Consider the following 19874-nt stretch of genomic DNA (forward strand, 5'->3'; position numbering starts at 1 on the left):
GGCTGACAGGATGGAGGAGAGAAGCCAGAGCCATACCTGAATTTGGGGAGGGAGTGGTGCAGAGGTGAGCAAATCAGACTTGGGTCCCTTCCTTTGCTCCAAAACTGCCCACCATTGTTTATCACATCCACACATCCAAGATTCACAAATCAAAAATCTGGTAACCTTGGCTACTAGATATGTATAAAAACCCTTGAGGTTGCTTAGATGCCAGAGTCCTCTAGTGGCTCTCCTAAATTGCTGTATTGGGATCTTTTTGTGCCACCCAGAAATTGGGAGTGCACTCCTTGTCAGTGAGCTAATGGCAGGAGGAGAACTCCCTGAATGGTATAAATATCCAGCCCAAAGGCAGCTTCTCTGTCTTTGGCTGGCTACACCCCTATACTAGCAGCTTGCTGTATTAGGTTAATTCAATCATTGCAGCATAGGAGGTTTGGCTCTCTAAGCCACTGAAACCAGTACAAGCATTGCTTAGGCACTGTAGTGTCTGCTTTCACTTGACTAACACCATTACTGTTTAAGTACAATAAGGAGTCTGGGGAAGGAGGAGGCCTTTGAGAAAAGGATAGTAGAAGATTTCCACTGATCCTGGAAAAGAAGAAGAGTTGTCAGCCAATAACCTCAGGAGCTGGGACAGGAAGGGCCAGGATTTAAGGAAGGTTTGTTTGCAGCTACATCTGAGTCCAGTGTTCAGACAGACAAGGAGTCTGAGCACAGAAGGATCCAGGAAGGTCAGGGCTCAAGGGAGGAGCACCTGAGGCCTGTCTTCAGGGAACAGGTAAACTGCAAGTGCAGAATATTGAAATTCTCAGCTTGGTGGGGGAAAAAAAATACCAGTATAAGACGTAAAGAAGGGCATTTATGCTCCCATGGGGTGGAGGAGGAGTAAAGTATAATGTATCTTTCTGTACTCTGCATTAGATTTAATTATTGTTTGACTACTTAAAGACTTTACTATTTTTTATTCAGATCAAAGCCTTTACTGGACTTTGAGTTTTTGAGGGAGCATAAGAAAGTAGGCCAGAGTGAGTGAGAGATGGAGTTAGTGATCTCCTAGTTAAGCTGGTCCTAACCTAGTATCCTGGATCTTGGAGAGCTGAGCTCCCTTCCTAAAGTGTTTACTCCAGGCTACCCACAGTAAACCCTAGTGCTGAAAAACCACAGACTGGTAGGGGCTACATATGCAGCATTGTACAAATACAGTACATATAAAACGTCTGTTCCACAAAGATTTCATTTTACTAAAACAGGAAGCTTACATTTTGGATTTAAGCAAAACTTGGCTGTGGTTCAGCTTGAATTTGTATGGGTCAGTTCGGATTTCCTGATATCTTTATTTTCCCACCTTTAATTTTATACCAAATGTAAATAATCTTTTACTACTGAATTATGCTAGTGGTGTGTCATTTATTATTTAAGCAATTAAATGTGCAGTTAGAAGTTTGGTGCTGTGTTCTGGAATTATTATACAGCACGAGGTGGAGACTTGACAAACATCCCAGTGATGTAATCCACCAGTGGATGCCATTCCCAATTCCTTTCTTCTTACCTTTTTCTCTGGGGCTTAATTGTTATGAGATTTGGAAAAAAAACCCAAACAAACCTCTTTTATTTAAGGTGCTTTCTTCTATGCCTGTGGCAAAAATCTTTGATAAGATTCATTTGATTTTTGTATTGGTCTGTTGTGCTCAGTGCTTGTATGTGAAAAATGAACCATGGGGTGGTAAGTTGCATGGTTCACAGATATTTTTTTAACTCATTTTTAATATGCTGAAAAATCATTTCTGCTGGAATGGCTTCTAGTTTTTTTTGCTGTATGATTTGTGTTCTGAGACATCAGCGTGAACGTGACAGAATTTCAGTAAAGTAACATGTTAGTATGAGGACCACAATTAAGGATACAAGGCATGACAGAATATGTTCAGCTAATGAGCATGTGAAGCTAGGGGATCTTTTATTAAGCTGCAGCAAAATCTGGGCTTGGTGCACGTTAATGCGGGACTATCCTGGATGCTAAACCCAAATTTACCACATCATAAAAGTCAGACATTTCTTTCTTTTTTTTTTCAGATTGTGAACTAATGTTCATATTAATGTGTGGTGCTTGCAAAAAAAAAAAAAAAAAAAATAGCATGGGAGCACTTACGGCCTCCTATTTAGGAGATGCTAAGTACTCCCACGTTAATTCCATGTTAGCAAGTTAGCGTGTGCTAATGCTTCTATGCCCATTTTCCATCCATGACAGGCCCCCTTGAAAAAATAGTTTTGAAAAATAACTATGTGTAGGTTAGTGCGTACTAACAAAAATAACAAAATAAAACACTTTAATGCCTGTTTGTGCATTAGGGCTTAACACCTTTTAATATAAGGGTCCCTCAATTTCTACCCATTGTATTATTGTTACCTAAAAAGGCCCATCCGGTTCTGAACTTGGTATCTTTGCTGTGATACTTGTAATGGTTTCTCATTGGCACTGAGGCATCACATCTGTTATGAAGATTGGAGGATAATTTTATAGTGGGTTTCCTAGGTTGGGAGGGCAAGTAGGTGCTTCTTTTGAGATTTCTCTAAAGACACATAGAGGGGCATTTTCGATATGACGTCTAAGTCCGACTTTGGATGTTTTGCACAAAACGTCTAAAATCTGAACAGGAAAGAAGGTCATTTTGAAAAAGAAAATACTGTTTTGAACAAGGTTTTGTGCATTGAATGTTTTTTTTTGGTCCATTTTTGAAGGGACCCCCCCCCCCCCCGAATAAGTGAAAAATGTAGAAAATCAAGCCATTGGGATGTAGGAGGAGTCAGCATTTTTAGCAGACTGGTCCCCCAGACATCTCAGGAGAGCAATGGGGCACCCTAGGAGGCACTTCTGTGCACTTCATAAAAATGCTGCTAGGTACATATCTCACCTTTGTTCCCTTAATATTTTTTTTTGTTACATTTGTACCCCGTGCTTTCCCACTCATGGCAGGCTCAATGTGGCTTACATGGGGCAATGGAGGGTTAAGTGACTTGCCCAGAGTCACAAGGAGCTGCCTGTGCCTGAAGTGGGAATTGAACTCAGTTCCTCAGGACCAAAGTCCACCACCCTAACCACTAGGCCACTCCTCCTCTGAGCCCTCCAAAACCCACCCAAAGCCTACTGCCCCCCCTGTACACCACTACTGGGTGAAGGGGGCATCTATATGTGGGTACAGTAGGGTTTTGGTGACTTTGGGAGGAGTCACAGTTTCCACCACAAGTGTGGAGGGAGATAGGGGCCTTAGTCCCCCACTCCATAGTGCACTGCACCAACTACTACACTACTCCAGGGATCTCCATGCTGCTCTAATAGACCTGACTTTAACATCTGAGGCTGTCATAGAGGCTGGTAAGTCATATTTATATTCACATTTTTTTTTGGGGGGGGGGTATGGGGGGGTCATCTCTGATTCCCTCCAGTTGTCATCTGGTCATTTAGAGCACCTTTTTGTGCCTTATTCGTTATAAAAACAGGTCTAGCTCAAAACGTCTTAGTTTTAGTTTTGTTTTGTTCCATTATGGCTGTAAAATGTCTTAAGTCTTAGGAATGCCCAACTCCCGCCCTTAACAAGCCCCCTTGAGATTTGGATGCACTGCATATGAACAGCATAGAAATAATAATAATAATAATAAACATCTGCAAAATAGGTTTCGAAAATACTGATCTGGATGTTTTTGTGAGAAAAACGTCCAAATGCTGCTTTATGCTACTTTTAGAGTTTTTTCTGTTTCGAAAATGAGCCCCATAGGCACTTTTATAGAATAGCCTCACAAAACCTGCACAGGTGGAGCTAACATGCAGCCATGTGCATTTCGTCCTGCTTGGGAGGTGCATATTTTAAAACTTTAGTGGGTGCTTTGTGACTGTTCCTGCACTCTGTCCAAACTGTGCCCCTGAAGTGGTCTAGACATCTTTATATGCCAGCGCTCAAATTATTAAACTGGTAGGCACTAATACATAGTTTTTAAAATGGAAAAATACCTCCGTAGTGACACTTTTTTCAGATGAGGTGCTCTGCCCCATGATTTGCTCTCATCGACATTGATCTCAAATTGTTTTCAACATGTTTAGCTATAATATTTTCTCAAAATGTTTTTAATAGAGTATAAATTGCTTGCTTAAACACTTCTCTGTTTAGCAGGACCTAGGCCGACATGGGTCATGGTTCACATTTGCTGTGTCAGGCTATCTTTGATGTGTAGCATGAATATAAGAGCTGCAGCATTAGTTTTTAGGACTGAGCCCTGATGCAGCGAATGTGAAACATGGCCTGTGTCAGCCTAGGTCCTGCTAAACAGATAAGTGTTTAAGCAAGAAATGTACACTCCTATTTTAAAAAGTTTTGAGAAAGTATTATAGCTAAATATGTTGAAAATAATTTGAGACTGATGATGGTAAAAGAATCACAGGGCAGAGCACCTTGTGTGAAAAGTCGCTACTGAGGTCCTTTTCATTTAGCCTGAACTGGTATAGACATGAGTCTACAACTTCTTGTCACTGCCTGTACTTTTATATGTATAACTGGTGGGACCCAGGGCAGAAATTTGAAAGGAGGCCCCAAAGACCACCAACAGGCTGCGTTGTCTTCAGCATAGGGGCCCAGGACAATCATTGTATCTACACCCAGCTAATGCCAGCCCTGTATCACTGAGGTTAATTACTAGGGAATACGACCCAGAAGACCCACAAGGTGTGTAGTGGTATGCTAGTAAGGAAACATGGAGGGGCATAATCGAACAGGGTGCCCAAGGTTTCTTGAGGGCGTCCTCGCAGGACGTCCCTGCGAAGGGACGGGGAAACTCGTATTATCGAAACAAGATGGGCGGCCATCTTTTGTTTCGATAATATGGTCGGGGACGCCCAAATCTCCACATTTAGGTCGATCTTAGAGATGGTCATCCCCGATTTTCGGCGATATTGGAACCCGAGGACACCCATCTCAGAAACGACCAAATCCAATCCCTTTGGTCGTGGGAGGAGCCAGCATTCGTAGTGCACTGGTCCCCCTGACATGCCAGGACAGCAACCGGGCACCCTAGGGGGCACTTCAGTGGACTTCAGAAAAAGCTCCCAGGTGCATAGTTCCCTTACCTTGTGTGCTGAGCCCCTCATAACCCACTCCCCACAACTGTACACCACTACCATAGCCCTTGGGGATGAAGGGGGGGCACCTAGATGTGGGTACAGTGGGTTTCTAGTGGGTTTTGGAGGGCTCACATTTACCACCACAAGTTTAACAGGTGGGGGGAGGGATGGGCCTGGGTCCGCCTGCCTGAAGTGCACTGCACCCTCTAAAACTGCTCCAGGGACCTGCATACTGCTGTCATGGAGCTGGGTATGATATTTGAGGCTGGTATAGAGGCTGGAAAAAATATTAATTTTTTTTTTTAGGGTGGGAGGGGGGATAGTGACCACTGGGGGAGTAAGGGGAGGTCATCTGGTCATTTAGGGCACATTTTTGTGGCTTGGTCATAAAAAAAAAGGACCAAGTAAAGTCGGCCAAGTGCTCATCAGGGATGCCCTTCTTTTTTCCATTATCGGTTGAGGACACCCATGTGTTAAGCACGCCCCAGTCCCGCCTTTGCTATGCTTCCGACACGCCCCGGGAACTTTGGTCATCCCCGCGACGGAAAGCAGTTGAGGGTGCCCAAAATCGGCTTTTGATTATGCCGATTTGGGTGACCCTGGGAGAAGGACCCCCATCTCACGATTTCTGTCAAAAGATGGGCGACCTTCTCTTTCGAAAATGAGCCCATAAGAGTCCCTGTGTATTTTGAAAAAACTGTTAATTTACTACACTGGAGGTTTGCTTGAACTGTGGGGTATATACATTTGCTGTTTTTGTGGACATGTTCCTTTTTTTCTTCCTCATCTGTCACAGCATTACCAGTTTCATACAGCTGCTATTTGACTGAAATGTGGGCTCTTTCCTTCTAGAATATACATAGAAGAAATTAAGCAGTCCACTCAACAATGGCTGGCGGACTAAAATTATCAGTGGTCTTTATCGTAAAATATTTTGTAACAGAATTAAAGATCTAAATATGTATACTTTGGAAGAAAGGTGGGAGGGGAAAATATGAGAGACACATTTAAATGCCCCCAAGGTATAAATGCACAGGAGGCAGATCTCTTTCAGTGAAGCTCTAGAATGAGGGGGCATAGGATGAGAGGAAAGGGGTAGACTCAGGAGCAGTGGTGCAGCAAGGGCGGGGCGGTGGGGGCGGTCCGCCCCGGGTGCACACTGCTGGAGGGTGCAGAGAGCAGCTGTGCGCCTGTCGGCTCCACTGTTTCCCTGCTCCCTCTGCCCCGTAACAGGCTACTTCCTGTTCTGGGGCAGAGGGAGCAGGGAGCCAGTGGAGCCGACAGGCGCGCGGCTGCTCTGTGCACTCTCCAGAAGCCAAGAATGCACTGGGGGGGGGGGGGTGGCTTGATGCGCCGGGGAGGGGGGTGTCATTGCACTGGGGGGGGGGGACGACAGATGCCGCTGCACCCGGGGGGGGGGGGGGGGGGGGGTTGTGCAGCAGCTGACCTAGGATCGCCACTGCTCAGGAGTGATCTAAGGAAATATTTCTCACAGAAATGGTGTTAGATGTGTGGAATGTCCTCCCATTGCAGGTGCTGGAAATGAGAACTGTATCTGAATTCAAGAAAGCATGGGACAAGCAGTGGTATAGCCACAGGTGGGCTGGGGCCCACTCTAAATCAGTGCTCCCTTTGTGTAGCTGGTAGTGCTCCCCCTGCACTGCCGGCCGAAGACCTCCTCCGAGTTGCCCCCCCCCCCCCCACAGATACAAAGTTTTTTTGCATGCATAAAATCTGAGTATATGCTGGGACTGGCAGCACTGGCTCAGGGACACTGCTGCCATCTGCCTAGATTGGAAGAGTTCTGGCTGTGTGGAGGTCTGCGGCTGGTGAGGCTTTGGGATCCCCTCTAGCTCAGGTATTTCTATTTAAATTTGGGGGTGTAGGGCTTTGTGAGGCATGCAAAGAAGGCAGGAGTGGAGCCAAAAGTTTGTGTATACCACTTTTGGCTCAGGCCCACCCTAAATTACCTGTCTGGCTATGCCACTGGAGACAAGCACAGAAGATCTGTAAGACTAAGGAAAGGGATTGTAGAGCTTTATAGTTGGTGTGAATGGACAGATTGGTGAGGCTGTATGGTCTTTCTCTGCCATTATTTTCTGTGTTTCTCTGTTTCCATCAAAACAAAGTTACTTCACAAAGTTTGTCTACTGTGATGTCAATGTGTGTTGGGTTCCATATGGTTTCTCCCTGCTTTTGATTCTGGCAGGGATATATATATTTCTTTGTTTTATTGTATTTATTTAAAAAAACTTATAACCTGCTTAGAACCTCAGGACATGCTGTATCCTTCCTCCTATTGCATAGGGGATCTATTGTCTAACAGACTAGTAAACATGGGACCATTCCTGTTCTTGTTCCAAACCTGAAAATCTGGGTGGGGTAATGATCTTAAACAGGCACACCCGGGCTCTTTACCTGCACACGTGGAACTTCTGAAGGACTTCTGAAGTTTCTTGAGGGATCCTACAGTGAAAGTTGGAATCCTTCACGCTGCTGGGAGGTGAGTATTTTGCACTCTGTTTTCATGCCTGTGAAGTGAGGAGTTTCAAGTTTTAGACCTCTGTGACCAATTGTATGGTGTAGTAAATTATTTATGTGCAGCTCTCCCTTTCTCCTGTCATTAAAAACAGCAGCTGCAGCAAAATCTGCTGCATGACTGCCAAGAAAACAGACAAATAGGATCTCGCTTTGGATGTTACATCTCTGGAATAGATAGCCAGTCAGGCAGCTTTTTGAACCTAATAGCATAAAAATTGATGCAGAAGAAAGAATGATGTTATTACCACAGGGTCAATGTGAAATGGAGTCACTGTGAGGAAAGGTGTCTGAGGATGGAATTGGGCTGGCTCTCAGCCTAATCTCTCCAATATTTTGGTTCACAATCTTTATCTTTCTTAAAATTTTTATGTACTGCTTTACAAACAATATTCAAAGCGGTTTACATATAATCACATCCATAAATTAAAAAATGGTTCATGTAGACAAAATGTAAAACAGCCTTGAAAACTAAGTGGGTGCTCCCAGGAAGTCTACTATCAGTTCACCAATATATTATTATTATTATTATTATTATTATTATTTGTTACATTTGTATCCCACATTTTCCCACCTATTTGCAGGCTCAATGTGGCTTACATCTTACCGCAAGGCAATCGCCTAGTCCGGTATGGAAACAAATACGATTTGATGTAAGGGTCAGATAAAGTTAGTATATTCAGGTGCCAAGGGATCGAGGATAGTAAGTGGGCATGGAGGGGCATAATCGAACAGAAACGCCTATCTCCATGGGCGTTTATCTCCGAGAACGGGTCCATGAAGGGGCAGGCCGAACCGTATTTTCGAAAAAATGGACGTTTTTGAGCTGGGCGTTTTTTTTTTTTTTTTATTTTTTTTAGCGATAATGGAAACTAAAAACGCCCAGCTCAAAAACGTCCTAATCCGAGCCATTTGGTCGTGGGAGGGGCCAGGATTGGTAGTACACTGGCCCCCCTGATATGCCAGGACACCAACTGGGCACCCTAGGTCAGTGCGGTGGACTTCAGAAAAAGCTCCCACATGCATAGCTCCCTTACCACGGGTGCTGAGCTCCCAACCCCCTCCCCCAAAACCCACTACCCACAAATGTACAACACTACCATAGCTCTTAGGGGTGAAGGGGGCACCTACATGTGGGTACAGTGGGTTTTGGAGGCCTCCCATTTACCAGCACAATTGTTATAGGTGGAGGGGGGATGGGCCTGGGGCCACCTGGCTGAAGTGCACTGCGGTACCCACTAAAAGTGCTCCAGGGACCTGCATACACGCAGGCCTCTAGGACTTGCTGCTGTATAACATTGGCACACCAGTTGACACCTGAAGACTAATCTCTCCAAAAACATCCTTTATTGGAATAAGCACGTTTACTCACAGTTAACTGCAGATCAGAGGTTGTGCCCCACTGGCAAAGAGTCTCCCTGGTACTGAGATTAGCAGTAGGTCAGAGCTGGCAGAATGCTGTACAATGCCCTCTTTCAGCAACATTCAAGGTAAGAACTAAGTTCTGTAACGTGGCTAACACAGGAAAGGGAACTAAAACTGACTTACAAAAATGGCCACTACCGCATGGACTACAACAGGAAACACAACAGGGCACACTCTGACCCAGTAGGCAGGGGGAAAAGCACCATGGGAGAAGAGCCTACCAACTACCAACATCGTGAGACTGTAACACAAGCTAATGAAATCACGGAGCCCAATACCCTACACCCACCACAATGCAATGCTGATGTGACCCTGTACTGCACCCGAGAGCCACATCTGACCCAGAGAGAGGCTGTGACAGGATCGAACACATTCTACTGTCATGGAGGTGGGTACGGCATTTGAGGCTGGCATACAGGCTGGAAAAAAAGTTTGTAAAGTGGGGTTTTTTTGGTGGGAGGGGGTTAGTGACCACTGGGGGAGTCCGGGGAGGTCATCCCCGATTCCCTCCTGTGGTCATCTGGGCAGTTGGGGCACTTTTTTGGGACTTCGTGAAAAAAAAGGGTTCAAAAAAAGTGACCCAAAATCGTGGTCAAAACGCCTTTTTTTTTTGATTATCAGCTAAAGACGCCCATCTCTCCTCGGCTGATAACCACGTCCCAGTTCCGCCTCCGACACGCCCCCGTCAACTTTATTCGTTTCCGCGATGGAGTGCAGTTGGAAACGCCCAAAATCGGCTTTCGATTATACCGATTTGGGCGCCTTTGCGAGATAAACGTCTATCTCCCGATTTAGGTCGCACTATAGGCATTTTTCTCTTTCGAAAATAAGCAGGATTGTGTCCAGTACAGTTTGTGGTTTGCTGTGTTGCAGATTGGAGGCATCTAGGTTAGGTCGGTGGGGAATGCTTTTCTGAATAGGTAGGTCTTTAATGATCTCCTGAAGTTTAGATGGTCGCAAATTGATTTCACAGTCTTTGGCAGTATATTCCATAATTGTGTGCTTATGTAGGAGAAGTTGAATGCATAGGTTAATTTGTATCTGAGACCTTTGCAGCTCGGGTAGTGGAGAATAAGGTAGGTACATGATGCTGTAGATCTGTTTCTGGCTGGGAGGTCATCAGGTCGACCATGTATCCTGGGGTTTCCTCATAGATAATTTTGTAGACATAGGTGCAGATTTTGAAGGTGATACGTTCCTTGATGGGGAGCCAGTACAGTTTTTCTCGGAGGGGTTTGGCAGGTTCGAAACATGATTTACCAAATATTAACCTGGTTGCTGTGTTTTGGGCTGTCTGTGGTTTCTTTGAGTTGTTCTTTACATCATGCATATATTCCATTGCAATAATCTGCGTGGCTCATTACCATTGATTGGATCAGGTTGTGGAAAATTTCTTTCGGGAAGAAATGTTTTATACGTTTAAGCTTCCACATAGAATGAAACATAAAATTTTCTTTATAGTGGAGTTTACTTGGCTCTCAAGTGTGAGATTGCGATCAATTGTAATGCCTAGTATTTTGAGGCTGTCTGAAATAGGGAGGGTGTGATCTGGAGTGTTTAAGGTTTTGGGTTTATACTTATTATGTTGGGATGAGAGGATGAGGCAGTGTGTTTTTTCAGTGTGTAATTTCAATTGGAATGAGTTTGCCCTTGAGTCCATGATGTCCAAACTGCACTTGATTTCATTGGTGCTGTTAAGGTTGTGTTTGAAAGGCAGTGGTGTGCTGGTAAATTTTTAACAGGCTCTCTCCCCGGTCCACCTTGGTGCTACCCATCCACCACTGCGCCCCCCCATCCACCACTGCGCCCCCCCCCATCCACCTCTGTGCCCCCCCCCAAAAAAATTGCACAACTGGCTATAGCCGGGGGGGGGGGGGGGGCAATGCATTATTCTCTCCAGGAAAAATTTTTTAAATGATCTCAGGTTCCAATTTAATTCATGTTTAATATGGGATAAAATGCCATAAATAAGTAAATATAAACTTTTAACGTTCAGCACCTGATTCTCAAAGTGGACATATTTCAACACTATAATGAAAATAAAATTATTTTTTTTCTACCTTTGTTGTCTGGTGACTTTGTTTCTCTGATCATGCTGGCCCACTATCTGATTCTGCTGCTCTCTATCTGTTCCCTTGACTCCGTTTCCAGGGCTTTCTTTCCATTTATTTCTTTTCTTTCCTCCTTTCTTCATTATTTCTGGTCCTCCGCAGACTTGACTGTACAGTGGATCCAGCTTCTGCCTATTTTCTACATCCATGTGCAGTTTCTCTTCTCACTTCCTTTTCCCTCATCTAATCTCCTTCCTCTGTCTTCTCTCCATGTGCAGCATTTCTTCTCTCTCCCTTCCCTCCCCTCCATCCATGTCCTGAAACTCTCCTCTCTCCCCTGTCGCCCTCTATCCATCCATGCCCAGCAATTGTCTTCTCTCCCTTGCCCCCCTCTATCCATCCATGCCCAGCAATTGTATTCTCTCCCTTGCCCCCCTCTATCCATCCATGCCCAGCAATTGTATTCTCTCCCTTGCCCCCCTCTATCCATCCATGCCCAGCAATTGTATTCTCTCCCTTGCCCCCCTCTATCCATCCATGCCCAGCAATTGGATTCTCCTCCCTCCCCTGCCCTCCCCTCCCACTCCCAAACATGCCCAGCGATTGTCCTTCACCCCCACCGTCCCCTCCCGCTCCCATCCATCTTTATTAAATACCTCCTCGCAGTTGAAGTGCCGCGTTAAAGTCCTGCTGCGTCTCTAGCTTTCCCTCCCTGTTTGCTGCAGTTCGCGTGAACTTTTTGCCCTTAGTCCCGCCTTCTGATGTATATGTCAGAAGGTGGGACTAAGGGCACGAAGTTCACGCGAACTGCAGCAAATAGGGAGGGAAAGCTAGAGACGCAACAGGACTTTAACGCGGCGCTTCAACTGCAAGGAGGTATTTAAAAAAGATGGATGGGAGCGGGAGGGGACGGTGGGGGCGAAGGACAATCGTTGGACATGTTTGGGAGCGGGAGGGGAGGTAAGCATGGCGCCCTCCTGCCATGCTTACCTCCTGCAATGGAGCCGGCTCGCCCCGAACAACAACCGGCTCGCAAGAGCTGTCAAAATTTAACAAGCGGCTCTTGCGAGCTGGAGCGAGCCGGCTCCAGCACACCACTGTTGAAAGGGATGTAGATTGTGATGCATTCTGCATATATGAACGGGTGAAGGTTTTGGTTGGATAGGGATTTGGCCAATGGGGGTCATCATTATATTGAATAGTATTGGTGAGAGTGGAGATCCTTGAGGTACTCTGCAGTCTACTTTCCACGATGGTGATATGTTTGTTTTTTTATTTAACTTGGTATGTTCTGGTGCTTAGGAAGCCCTTAATCCAGTTAAGTATATTTCCTCCATTCCCAACATGGTCTAGGAGGCGTAGAAGTATGTTGTGGTTTACCATGTCGAATGCGCGCGACATGTCGAATTGGAGGAGGAGTATGCTTTTACCTGTGGCAAATTGGTGCTTGAATTTGGCCAGGAGAGTGACTAGTACAGTTGCTGTGCTATAGGAAGGGTGGAAACCTGATTGTGAATCATGCAGTAATGAGAACTTGTCCAGGTATTCCATAAGCTGTTTTGTCACTATACTCTCCATCAGTTTGACTACTATTGGGATGGATGCAACAGGGCGATAATTGGTAAGGCCGTTTGTTTTTTTTTCTTTGTGTCTTTTGGTAGTGGGGTGAGTAGTATGTTGCCATGTTCCTTGGGGAAGAGACCTTGTTGGAGCATGCAGTTTAGATAGGATGTAAGGTCTTCGATTAAGCGATTGGGTGCTGATATTAAACTGTAATAGCCAAGTTTTCAGCAGTTTTTTTAATTGCTTGACATTATTCTCCTGCCTAACTTCTTTAGATAGATTATTCCACCATATAGGCGCCATAACTGAAAACATTCTCGACCTAAATTTCTCACCCTTTACCTCATATTCAGTTGATATGTCCAATAACTCCTGAGTTGATCTTAAACTTCACTTTGAGGTAACCCATTCAGTCTAGCCGTCAGATATTCAGGGCTTTCATTTTTAAGAGCATTAAAAGTCAATAAAAAATATCCCCCCACCCGATATTCAAAACCAATTAATTGTCCAGGAATGGCACCTGCCGGTTAAATGGCATTTAGCCGATTATCCATCGATAATCAGCAGGAGATAGCCGGCTGTCTTCCGCAGAATATCCCTGGTCAGCAGCTTGCTAGCCGGTTATATCGTACAATATAACCGGCTAGCCATGAATATTCAGTGCCAGTTAAGTGGTCAAATGTGGCTGTGTGAATAGCTGGTATATCTTTGGCTGGTTTGAACATAACCGGTCAGTGCTGAATATCTGCTTGGCTGGTTAAGTTAGAACTGGACAAAAATAAACCAGATATTCAATGCCTGTCACTGGAAATAGCCCGGCACTGAATATCTGATCTCAGCTCTGACTGTGGGAGTTAGCTAGACTAACTCCCACGATCTGAATATCAGGCCCTCAATGTTTGACAATACAGGGAGCTCGTGAAGCGCGATCAATAAAGGTGACACACTTAACCTGCCCAAGAGGTTCTGATGTTATCCCCAATGAATATGCATGACATTATCTGTGTACACTGAGGCTGAGAATATAGTTAATTTTAAGTCTATGGTTACTCTGAAAACCAGACCTATTGGGAGGCTTTCCTGATGGCTATATGGTAGAGTCAGAGAGGCGTGGAACTTTCCTTGTTAGTGATGATATTCAGTCTTCTAACTGGGTGAATGCCCAGAACATTAGGCCATCAAAAAGGCTGTCCTGACATTATCCAGGCATTTAATCAGGTACCAATCTGAATATCAGCCCAGATAAGTCCCAGCAACCTGAATTACCTAGATAGTCAGTACTGGAATCTAGGTAATCTCTGGCACTGATTATCTAGGTATAAAAAGCCGACAGCAGCTAGTGTTTACAAAAAAAACCACTGACCTCCGTGGGCTGAATATTGACTGGTCTGTTATCTTCCCTTGACTGATATTCTTTCTCACCAGTAGAGGTGGCTCATGCAGTGTAAGGACTTGTCCAAGGTTATGGAAAGTCAGGGATCACTAATTATTCAATGACTGTCCCTAGTTTGAGGATCTGCTGTGCCAGTTGCTTTTCCTTTTAGCAAACTTGAAGATGTTGCTTTTATTTCCAGAAGAACAAAAAGCCCTCTTCTTAGATAAAAGGATAAATCCACTTAAAACTACTTCTTAAAACCTGTGATACTTTCTTGAAACTGATTCCACATAAAGCAAGGAAGACTTCTTAAAGAACAGTTTTATTGGTTCAGTGACATATTCATGGGTCGGGGTCTGTCATGTAAGTAATTCGTTTGCAGGAGTATTTCCTATAGCAATAGTTCTGTTAGGAGCCATACTGCTGAGAACAAACTGTGATGCTGTCGGTAAAATGTTTTGTCTGTTTTTAGTCAGATTTTAAAGTGTTTCAGGTCTGAACAGCAGTTAGAGATGCCATTCATTTTTGTTTCTAAAGTAATAATGTGTGTGGGTGTGTTTTAATATTGTATAAGATAGGGTGGAGGCGTGTGGCTCAGCTTTAAGTTACACTCATAGCAGTTCAGGCATTTATTGCAGTGCTTTGGTGTGATAGACTTGACAGGTAGATTTCTGAACTGGACAGCTTAAAATCAGGACTTTCATAGAGTTGGGCAAAGAAGTCAGTGTTTAATTACTGTGGGATTATGGGAGGGAGGCTAAGTTAAAAGAGAGGTAGGGTGGCTTATCCAAGGACACAGAAATTCAGTACTACTGTGAAAAACTGACAGCTGTGGTCTCAGCAGGATGAGCTGTCGTGTGATTTTCTCGGTCTACAACAAAACTGAAGATGTTGACGTGTCCCACTGGTAAAATAAAGGGAGATGTAGGAAAAAAGGTTTTGAAGGTTGGATGGATGAGTGAAACTTGTAGGGCAAAGCTGTTCATGACTTATATCTTCTGGGCCTGACCTAAACAGCATCTTCCCCTGCAGAATTTAAATACATGTAGAGATGAATTTGATTCTGGCAGTATAACAGTCATTTCTCTACAGCATTCTGAGTTCAGTTCTCATTAGTTACCATGGTTACTGTCCATTTCTTTTTGTCATAGTCATAGATCTCCTGTCATATCGTACAGGGAAGAACATACACAGTGCCTCAACCACAGCTGATGAGAGACTGGGAGGCACTTGGCTAGGTCCCCAAGGCCTACAGGATCTGGCGTGTTCAGCATTTTTGACCAGATAGGTCTAAGGTCATTTGGGGCCCAAATAGTTTGTTTACCTTCTGGCCCAAAAGTAGGGTTACCATATAGCTCCAGAAAAAGGAGGACACATTGATCCAGTCCGGGGTTTGCTTCCATTGAAATCAATGGAAGTAAAACCCAGAATGGCTCAATCTGTCCTCCTTTTTTTGGAGCCATATGGTAACCCTACCCAAAAGCACTCTTGCTGACCGTGTCTTCAGACTGATTAAACTGAAGTTTGTTGTAGTAAAGTGCCTTTAGTATTTTCAAGTTATTTTCTAAAAGCCAGTACGTTATTCTGCTCATTCTCTGGTGATAGAGTTGTTTTTGAACCTTGTCTGTCCTGGGTCCATCTGTGTGAGAAGAGCTCTGACAAAGTTGTGGTAAAAGAAAAAAGCATAGTTTACTGCAACCAGGCCAGGATAGTATGGTCTTTCTTAGCAGTAATACTACAAATAACATCCTGCTTATTTAAAAACCACTGTTAAACAGCTCTTTGTGTTTTTTTTTAAAATAATAATAATAATAATAATAATTTTGTTTTCCTTTTCCAAAGATGCAAAATCTCACTCATTAGGCGTGTCACACTCATTTGAAAGCTCCCTCACACTCACTCCTTGAACACCTCTCACTCATTAGGAGTGTGTCACACTCACACTTTGAGCCCCTTCTCACACTCATAAGGAGTGTATCACATTCATGTGAAGGCTGTCTCACTCTCACACCGCTTGAGCCCCTTTTCTCTTTTATATAGAGTGTGTTACTCTCATTGTATTCTTTCAGAGGCGCCAAAGAAAAGCAAATATTTTATGCTGTTTTCATTTCCAAAGCAAAACTGCACTTAAACCTTTCTAGGATTATACCCTGGACTCACTGTCTCAAAAAATGTAATTCTATGACCTTCAGTCTCACTCTTCGGAGTAGTAAATCCCACTTTATGGCAAGGGTGGGCAATCTGCAGCCTGTTGGCTGAATAAGGCCTACCATTTATTTTAAATATTATATTTATTTCATTCATATTCCTCATTGTCCCAATCAAATTGGGTTCAATGTGGTTAGCAGATTATTATATTATCAATACAGATTGGGCTCAATGTACCTAACATATTAAACTAACAATACAAATTAGTCAGTTAATACATCAGTATAAAAGACTTGTAGGGTTGAGTTAAATAATGATTAAATAGAATGTGATCATTAATTTGAAAAAATAACACAATGTGAAAAAATGCGTTATGATTCTTCTTATAGGGGGGGGGGGGGGGGGTCCATCAGTAAAATAAAATTTCTTAAAAAGGTTTTTAAGGATTTGGGGAATTTCAAATAATTATTCTCCCATCTTATTGGTTTTGGAGGGAGTTCCGCCATGTGATACATTGATAAGGGAACCCTGCCGTGAAAACTGATTTATATACCACTTTTTTGCAACTAGGATAATGGAGAGTTAAATAGGGCCCTGTTTACTAAGGTGCACTATTGTTTTTAGCGTGCACTAAAAGCTAGAGACAGCCATATATTCCTATGGGTGACTCTAGCATTAGTGCGCCTAAATTTTAGCATGCGCTAAAAATGCTAGGGTGCCTATAGCGCAGCTTAGTGAACAGGGCCCATAGTCTCTGAAACCAGGAAGAGCGTTACATAATTGAATTTTATGTACCCACGAGACCATGGGAAATATATACAGAGAAAGTGTAAATATTTCACAAATATTTTCAGAATAGTCACTCTAGAAATTTGTTTTTAGTTAAATTTGTACTTATTTATCACAGAAGGTCTGTGGATCTCTGTTCATTTTTGGTTCTGATATTACATAATGTTGTGGCTTGCCAGGGATAGTTCTCATTCATGCAACCCTCTATGTATAAAGGTTGCTCACCCCTTCTCTTTGATTCTCTGCTTTTGAATTTGCTTGATAGAGCTTCAATGGGATACACCTGCCAGAGCTCCACTGCACAAATGAAATGCAAAAACTGAACTTTGTGGTACCCTTGAGTCTCCCCCCCCCACCCCCCCACACACACACACCAATAGTGGAATTAAATTAGTAATCCTTATTTAAGTTTCTATTTATTAAATTTACTAAATTTATTTACAATATTTATAATCTGCATAGTCCACAGTTTTCTAGTAGATTATAATAACATACATAATCAAAATTGTGGCAAGCTTTTTTTGTAGTTACTGTGGATTAATAGCCAGATTTAAGGACAACAGCTGTAGAACCTCTGCATTAACGGAAAGGTCCCAGCTTTTGCCATTCAGGTAACGCAGAGATAATTTCTTTACCATATATTGATGGAATGGCAGACAACATGATGCAGTTAGCTACATAGTATCTACCTCCTTGTTAACCTCCTATTCCATATCCATTTCATACCCCCAGCTGTACAACATGGAAATTACCATATGCCACTTGTCAAGACATCACATTAATGGTTAGTTTGCTGTAATTCATGTGTTAAAACAGTAGGGTGTGCTGTTTTGTTTAGTTGCCCATGACATTTACGGAATTTTCCATTTTATTTAAATTTAAAATTTTGTTTTTCATTTTGGGGCAATGTCATTAATAGTTGCACACTATTGAAGAAATGGGAGAAAAACAATTCAGGTTTTTTTCTCCCCATCATTGCAACTTCAGAATGATATGAAAAGACTTGGGAGATGATGTTGGTATTTCCTGTGTCATTTCAAGTGACTACACACCCAGGGTGGTCCAAGGGTATCTGGTACCCTAGGCAAACCAACCGTTTGCAGCTCCCCCAGGGATGGCTCACGACCCTACCTCCCCATAGTCCAGTATTTCCACGCCTATCCCCCCCCCCCCAGGTCTATCATCTCTCTTGCTCCTCCCTTCCTCTGCCCTCCAATCTATTACCTCATCCCCACTTCCCTCCCTATCACCCTCTTCCCCAGTCCAGCGTCTCACCTCCGTTTTCTTACACTGGTCCCATGTGCAGCATCTTTTCGATGCCACTGCTGCCCCCCGATATTGTACCTCTGCCTGGCCTGCTTTTGAAGATAATCTGAGCAGGCCTGCTGTGGGGGGGTGGGGGGGTGGGGGAGGGTAGCAGTCAAGATTCCCTGGGCCTGGCCTCAAAGAGGGACCCGGTTGACCCAGTGGCATGGGGGTCCTGGGCCTGTCCACTTTTGTCTCAGGCCCACCCAACTGCAGTACCTTGAATGGCTGGTGGGGATGCCCAAGCCCCATCAGCCAAATAGCTCTGAAGGCTGAACCTCTCTTGGTGTAAGGAAGTCGGCAGCATGCTTTCTAGCAGCCGACGCACCACTCCACGCATGCTCAGTTCACGTTCATGAACTGAGCATGTGCGAGGAGTTCTGGTGTCAGTGTTTGCTGCCGACTTCCTCACACCAGGGGAGGTTCAGGCTTTGAAGCTATTTGGCTGGCAGGGCTTATTCATTCCCGCCAGCAACAGTAAACGTTTTAATGGGGGGGGGGGGGGGAATGGAGTTGGGGAGAGAGCAGAAAGGAATGGGTGGCCCCAGAGTTCTCCCTCTAATGGACTGCTGGCTACGCCCCTGCGTTTTCTGACTGATGGTATGCCGGGATGGGGGACCCCCTAAGACTCTTTGTCCCGGGCCTGCTTTTGTCTCTCGGCGGCCCTGACTCTGAGCCAGCAAGAGGCCTTTCAAGTAGAAACCTGCACTCAAGCGGTGACGCTTCTCCCAACCCTTCCTCTTATGGACTTCCTGTTAGGAGGAGAGCAGGAGGTGGCAGTGCTTCAGCACAGGCCTCTACTGTAAGACCCCACAATGGCACAGACTATCATCGAAGTGCCTGGAAAGAGGTCCAATGGCAGGAATGGACACTGGACCAGGGTAAGGAAGGGGAAATTTGATGATGATGCTTTCCTGTCACACTGCTACCCCCTACATATTGCCCTAGGAAGACATTGGCCCTGTGTACATCCCTATTAAACAGCTAATGGGGTTGAATGAATAGGGACCTAGAGTTTTATCAACACAGAATACAAGAGACAAATAAGCTCCTCTAACTGACACTTAGGTTTCCATCTATATTCCTCTCCACTTGCTCTTTATTTCTTGCCTTTCATTTTCATGATTTTTCTGTTCAATTCTCTCTGGGATTTTTCTGTCACTTGTGTGATTGTCTCAGGCAGCTGACACCCCCCTTTCTCATGGGCCCCACAGGGATAGTAGCCAGAGCACACTGCAGCAGCTTCTTCGAGAAGAGAGGGTGAGTCCAGGCTTTACTGGTTAAAAGTGACACCTATTACCTTAAGTAACTCAGACAGTACTGAAACACAAAAGAGACCGAGCCTAATAAATTCTTGTCTAAATTCATATTTTACTGTTGTTGCATCAGTTCATTTTATGCAGAATTTTTATCGAGTTTTATAAGAGGCAAGTGACTAGGTCTTGGAATACGCATCTTGCTTGTCACTTTCAGGCGTGTCAAACAAGCTTGTAGGCAGCTCTGCTTCCTATAAATCAGGGCTGGAAAAAAAAACAGACAAGCAAGACAACTGTTTGTAATCTCATATTCTTGT

The 19874-nt window shown here is 44.1% G+C and overlaps 1 protein-coding gene across 1 annotated transcript in view; it reads left to right on the forward strand.

Moving 5' to 3' along the window:
• The first annotated feature begins 409 nt into the window (after positions 1-409).
• The window catches only part of MAP2 (microtubule associated protein 2), a 602201-nt gene continuing 582736 nt past the window's right edge, over positions 410-19874 (forward strand). Inside the window, exon 1 of the mRNA XM_030210839.1 lies at positions 410-778. The gene's annotated coding sequence lies outside the window, so the exon portion shown is untranslated. The remainder of the gene's footprint in view (positions 779-19874) is intronic.

This window comes from Microcaecilia unicolor, chromosome 7 (genome assembly GCF_901765095.1).
Source record: "Microcaecilia unicolor chromosome 7, aMicUni1.1, whole genome shotgun sequence".
In the NCBI taxonomy this organism is placed as follows: Eukaryota; Metazoa; Chordata; class Amphibia; order Gymnophiona; family Siphonopidae; genus Microcaecilia; species Microcaecilia unicolor.